A 7274-nucleotide genomic window follows, 5' to 3' on the forward strand; every position below is an offset into this window, starting at 1 on the left:
CAGCCTTCGAAATAATACAATTTTGGAAATATCAATTTAATGTGATCGTCTGAGTCTGTCAAAGAATAATGGATTTTTACATTGCCCGATCAGCAAAAATATATTTTATAACATAAAAAAATATTAAATTTAATATCGTATTAAAATTAATACTACTAAGGGAATAAGATAATAAACTATTTACTTAAAGAGGATGAATTTTCCCTTTCGACAAGATTACAATATTGTGTATAAACGAAGCTTTTATTCACAAAGGAGTGTGCAATATAAATTATATTACTAGGCAATTATTCTATCACGAATATCATTCCAACCCTGCGATGCAAATTGTTGAAACTCAGCTTCCGCATCACTTTCGGGAGTTACTCCTCTCCTCTTGTCGCTCGTTAAATTTTATCTTCCAGCCCGATGACGAAACTTTGGCGAACGCTTTTAAATGCGGACGTCGCCTGGTGACGCGGCCGGCCCAGGGCGACGCACATTTGCAATTCGAATCGCCGGTGAACATTGAAATTTTGGAATTCACTCCAACGAACTTAGCGTCGCACTCGGGGCGAGTCTGTTACGCCAATATTATGTGTATGATATGGGATAATTTTCGTTCGAGGCTCATTTTTCCATAGAATACTTCTTTTAGCAGCTATAAAAATATTCGTATTTTTAAATAAACAGCCTGATATACAGAAAAGAAAATTTCTTGCTATTTCGTAATGAATCTTTTCATTTAGGATTACTCTTCCTTCACTACAAATATCTATATTTTTTGAAATATATATTTTTTATATTTTTATCTTGTTTAATTTTCACCTAAAATATCTTTTAAAATTGTATATTATTTTACATTGGCAAACTGTCTATCGTTTTAAATTTTAGATACTAAAATATAAAATAGAATATAAATATAATATTTAAAAATCTTAGATTACAATTTTTACAAGCATATAAAAATATATAAAAATAATAAAGTAAAAAATAAATATTAAGTATGTCTGTAATACGATATATGTTATATTAATTGTTAGAGAAACATCCAACCAGTGTCGGGTCATTTAACATATTAAAATATCCCTAGCGACAGAGTTTTTCTTCCCGTAACGTAAATTCTCCACGTATGCAAATGACGGAAAGGATTGAAGGCATCCCAGGTCGGAAAGTCTCAAACTTCCGGCACTGTACACGCTACCCATCCTCGTCCACGCGGCAGGGAAGGAATTTAATTATTAGTTTCGCAGCTTAGTTCCACGCTGGTACCTATCCGCCTATCCCCTGCCTCCCCTCCCTTCATGTATATGCATGCAAGATGTAACGCGATTTTCATGGCGTATCGCCGGAAGTGTCGCGACAACCACCTGCGCCCCGCTTGTCTCATTTTTCCATGAATCTCATATATTTTGTATTGCAGTGTCTTGCATAATAACTTATATATTAATACACCCCTAAAAATATAATTTGATTTTATCGCTTATTTTCTAGAGTGCTATTCAAAATGGAAAACAAAAACTTGTGATGTTCGCGATAAGCTATCACAAACAATTAAAGCAATTCATTTTTACATCCTTAAATATAAATATTCTTTTTATTATTCGTATCGTTAACTGATCTTAATCCATTTAGATAATTTAACTTTTTGTAAGTTTGCTAAGAAATTGGAACAATCAGCCCTTAGATGAACAAAATACTGTGCTTAAAAACCACAGCAATATGACCACTAATTTTGATCGTAAAACTATTTTCGAGGCGATTATCTTTGTTAATATTAATGCCGTAATCAGTACAATGTAATCTCCGCAAGTCTCTTCGATCGTGCTTGAAGTCGACCACCGGCGAAGTTTAATAAAGCGGATCTTTCTTGGATAAAGCTGTACTCTTAAGGGCGACAGTCGTAAATCTCGTAATGAGGTTCGTGAAACGGCTTACGAGTACTCTTTTCGTCCCTGCGCGCACAGTTATTGGCCACAGCCTCGTAGAAATTTCCAGATCACTCTTTTTTTTGTCATAAGTTCGTTTTAGGTTCTTCGGACGCAAACCATCATTTGACGAGTTTGTGCTGGGAATAGGGGATCCCATTAATGAATATCAAATGATACTCAAAGTTGAATTCATTGAAAGAGAAAAAGGCAAAATGCAAAAATATTTATTCAGACTCCGCGAGGAATAAATCAATCGTCAAATAAAATTGAAGAATCGAAAGCGATAATAATAACAAAAAAACATAGTAATATAACAGAAAAATAATTATTATTTAATATAAATATTACGTAATGTAAAAATTTTATTATTCAATTTTATATGACTATAATAAATGTTTATGTAATCAGTTTGGGCTTTGAATACTTCAACTGTAGCGAATAAATAAAGTACAATTACATTACCAGTTAATTTCTTTTTAACATTTACAGTGTCTACAAAAGATAAGTGTATAGGTACTTGGGATGTATCGTTAGAGTAATTGTAATGTCGACTTTTTTTCTCAGGGAATTATTGTGGAATTTTGATTATTACGAGGCGCAATAAAATTCAGAATCACGCGAGAACGTTTATAACGAGAACAAACGACCCGCCCGTTGCTGCTGCAGACGGGTTCGCTTTTGAATAAGAATAAGTTCTCTTCAAGGAACGTTCGCCGAGTATTCTCCGTGGGCGCTTTCATGTTTTAATAGTCTCCGAGTACGCAATTCCGAAAGACGAAAGCACATAAGCTCTTTTGTAACAACGGCTTTTAATTGCTTTCCCGAAACGGGCCGCACCAGCAATTTCCCAGGCTTCCACATCAAGGCACGTTCCCTCGTTTATCGCGGTTACATGTTTTATTTATGGTCGCTTTCCTTTCCCTCATCTTTGCCTACGTTCTCGCGTAATATTGTATGTATGTCTATTTTTCATATCCAAGAAATGTTTTGCGTGATATCGAAACAAAATTTTAATCATGCGAAGAAGCAATTACTTTGGATTGTTCAAATTAGGCTCGCGCTTGAGTCACCACAATTATTAAAAGAAAGCATCGTTGTGTATGCAACTTTGATATTGTAATTGTTTAATACACTCAGAAATATCCGTGATTGAAATATCTGACACGAACAGATAACAGTCAATTAAATTAATTCAACTGTTATTTGTTACTTTTGTTTCGTTTTGGCGCATCATAGATATTTGCCTAGCCGATTTGCAATTTAAAACGTTTTATTTTCGTATCTTTTAACGAAATCTCGAGCCAGCGAACTAAATGCGATTAAACGCGATAGCTATTTGCCAAATACGGCACGTGTCAAATCGAAACGGAACGGCAGCATATCGATATAATTCTTACCTTCACGTGACGGACGGTTTTCAATTTTACAGCGTTTAATTAAAATCGCGCTTTCCGATAAATCTGGCAAAAGATCGGATCACAGACGATAGCGCAAATGTTTCCCAATTTGGGATTCTCGCCGTCAGGGGAGCACGCGTTTTCCCAAATATTTCCATTTGCATGGTCACGAGTGGATTTTAATCACGCCCGAGTTAAGCGAGTTAGTCGATCGTGTGTGATGGTTATTACTAGCTGCGAGTAATATTTATATACGATGTCACACGATCATTTAATCGAGCCCTTCGCGAAACGTGATAAACGTATATACGTTTTCGCGATGGAATCCTCGTAGCGTAAAAAAAAAATGAAATAAAAAAAAAAGAGTACTGCGAATGTAAAGATTTCTGCGCAACAATTTAAAACTTTTCTCGTCCGCGCGAAGCCCATTCTTCCACCTCAGATCGTCGTCATTCACGCTCGCAGGACGATTGAAAAGTTGGCCGATCACTCGAACGGCAGTGGCGACGGGAAGGAGACACGATAAAACGAGAAAAGCGAGGGATGAAAAGAGCGGAGAAGCGGTTTTGAAGAAGTTTCCGGGACGAAATGGCCCGCGGAAGGAATATTGCTTGTTCTGCGGCTCGCGTAAAGTCCTGACTAAGGAGACGCACATGCCGAACCGGAGAAGCGTTTTCTGGCGATGGCAGAATCGTTTTCCCTCGACCGCAAATCCCGCCCCGGACGCTTTCCGGGAGGATTTGCAGGGCACGGTGGCCGGAGGCGCGCGCGGAGAGACTTCGCGAGGAACTTTCACGCGGCGATCAAGAATGCATTTTCACGTGTCGTCCGGCGGCCCTCGGCAAATATTTCGCCTGCTTTTAGAACCAACGGATTCTACCGTACAAACATAGTCGAGAAGCATCGTGGCCATTTCTCGTTCTCGTTGTTCTTTGTCACATTTGTCGTGCTCCCGCGAAACTTACTTAACGCTCGATGAAATGTACTCCGCGCAGATCGTGCTGCAAATACTATTTAATGAACGACTTACCGCAAGGATCTCATAACTGCGATTTAAATCACTTCTGAACACTTACCTGAAACAAACAAATACGCACCAAGATTAATTAACGAATTACAATGTATCATTTTTTGTTTTTCGTTACTTATCTTACGAGTTTCATTATTTTTAAGGAAATGCTGGGGACAGTCTGTTCTTATCGATCAAGGGGATGTTGGAGTGACAGTTAAACATGTTCCGGATCAATAATGTAGAATCATTATTGCACATTATTAAAAAGATTTTATATACATTTCTCGTAGTTCTCGGTATAAAATCCAGCCTGCAAACTGATATTAATACGTATACTTGGATTTACTATATTAAAAGAAATATATATATGTATATGAAATCTTATTAATGATGTGCGCTAATGATTCTACATTATCGACGTCGATCAAGTTTGACCATCTCCGATTCCAGCATCCCCTTAATTGTCTAGTGAAATTCGACAAAATTATTTCTTATCTTAGAAAAAGAAAGATTTAATTCAGTCGAAATATCAAGTCTTAACGTTCCTGATTGCAGTAACAAATTTCAATTTTTGCGTTTATTTATGCCAAACCATGTTTCAAAACCTGCAACAATTTTGTTTAAACTCTTGCATTTTCATGTATCTTCTTGATGTTTTACAAGAGAACAACACGGTTTAAAACAACGAGAAAATACGAAGCCGAACGCATCACGCGGGTCAGGCTAATGAACGTTTCGGTTCGGCGACATTCGCCGGTTTCATGAAATTAAAACAATCGAGGAATATCGGCAAACGCGATCGCCAGTCGCGCACGAGCGAGCCACATCAAAGGCTATCGGAAAAAGCGATTACACAGAACGCTCGTTTTTAATTTCCTTTTTTGGCGCGCGCGTATGCACGCACGCACACACACACACACACACAAAACATATGTACGCATGCATTTTCGATACGGTCTGGATCTCGCCGATTCGAGGGTTACACGACGGAATTAAATACATTCCTTTTTTCCGCATACGATGACGAACGATTAATATCGGGATACACGCGCGCGCAACTACGGATTCGCGTCACGTCGCGGCGAATTAATAATAATTTTATTCATTTCGTCTCTCCGGGACGCAGAGTCGTTGGTATGCAAATTAAGCTCGCAATTCCGTTCGTTACAAGTGCCGCGAGTGAGTGGGCGGCGTCGTCGATTTTAAACGGTACGTGGCGGACATCATGAATACGCGCAACCTACAACTATTCCGCACTTCGTTCCGTTCGTGTCCCATGCCGACGTAATCGATCTCGATCCGAATATTTATTCCCGCGCGTAAGCACGATCGTGAGTCGGTAGCCATCAGTTTAGTTGCAATATAATCCGGCTGCCGTGGACGTGAAAACATAAAAACACATGTGTATTAGATTGGCTTATTTGCACAATTGAATTTAAATGTTGTTTTCTTTAAAAAAATGATGATGTACACAAGTAATGGATGAACGATGACTGTTAAATAAAGTTTTAAAGGTATCGATAATAATGAATGTTTTAGATTGTAATGATTGATTATTTTAATACGGCATATATAATGATATATACGAAAATACCATTTGTACAGGAGTAATTAAATTTTACATGTATGTCAAATACTTTCACGATTTAGAGTTTCTATAAACAATTTCTACCGTTATAATTATTTCACTACAGTTGGAAGGATTCTTTTTCTTACTTCGGAACATTTCCGTTTTCATTAGGAAAAAAACTATTATCTTTCAGATATACCGTTCCATTTTAAAAGTTTACCGTAAATAGCAGCCAGTGAAATTAAATTGCGATCTACGTGAGAAGAATAAAAGCACATCGGTTAACTTTGATTAGAAACTAGAGGAAACCGACGTTGACGTCGGCGAATGGCAAAAAGATGGTGGCGCTTCCCCCGATTTCTCAATCCAATTTAAGATTCAATCTCGAAAGTTTCGGCGAGAAACAAACAGCTTTAGTAGGAAACGCTATGAGGCTACCGGATGCTCAGTAAGTAATTAGCTCGCCTATAAAGGGACGTCTAATTACTTACAGATCCCACAAGTCGCTGGTAAAAGGAAAGTAAAGGCATATAAATGCGGTATAATTCCTTAAACAAACCAACGATTTGACTAAAGAATTAATTCGACAAACGGAAAACTTGTCAAAGTTTTAAAAGAGTAAAGAAAGTCATTATACTTTGTTTTTCTATCTTTTTTTATCGTTATTATTTTCTATAATCTCATCATTAATATATAAATAACGCATTTCTGATTAAATCGCAATTGTGTAATCGAATCTATTTTGAATAATAAGTAGATTCCAAATAAAGATGTCAATAAAAAAAAATATAAAATAAAAGCAAACAAACTAGATGTACACTATAAATTTTTCTGATAATAACTCTAAGTAATCACTCATAAACTTTTATAAGGCAAGTAACAGATGTGATTATCAAACATTCGTCTTTCAAATTCTCTCCGAGATTCGATGGATGTTTCTAGATTTTTCAATGCGATATTCGCGAGCGCCAGTCAATTATAATTAAATTTTCCCGCTATACCCAATTATCTTTTGTTTGCATTTCCCGCTGTCGACTCTGGATGCCTGTACAAGTCTCGTCTTTATAATTGTTTTAATTAGAAACACCGAGTACCGACTTTAGTACAGAGGATCGAGTCGTACAATAAAAAGTTCGTTGAATCAGAAAGAAGGCATCAAAGAGGAAAAGTTTTCTTATTTATTTCTTTTAAGATAACGAATAAAAGGCACAACCATTTTAAGTGCGATTGTATTTACACAGAAATTATGTGATAAAATCTGAACAATAAAATCAATCTGTTTTCCTTTACTCTTTGTTATCAAATGCTAATAACAGAAAAGTTTTCAAATTGTCGAAATTGTTAGAATTATCGTCCAAAAAGTAACACAAAACACGTTATCATTT

The 7274-nt window shown here is 36.7% G+C and overlaps 1 protein-coding gene across 11 annotated transcripts in view; it reads right to left on the reverse strand.

Moving 5' to 3' along the window:
- The window catches only part of LOC105834480 (disks large 1 tumor suppressor protein), a 401711-nt gene that overhangs the window by 40300 nt on the left and 354137 nt on the right, over nucleotides 1-7274 (reverse strand). The window lies entirely within an intron of this gene.

Source organism: Monomorium pharaonis, chromosome 2 (genome assembly GCF_013373865.1).
Source record: "Monomorium pharaonis isolate MP-MQ-018 chromosome 2, ASM1337386v2, whole genome shotgun sequence".
NCBI classification, from domain to species: Eukaryota; Metazoa; Arthropoda; class Insecta; order Hymenoptera; family Formicidae; genus Monomorium; species Monomorium pharaonis.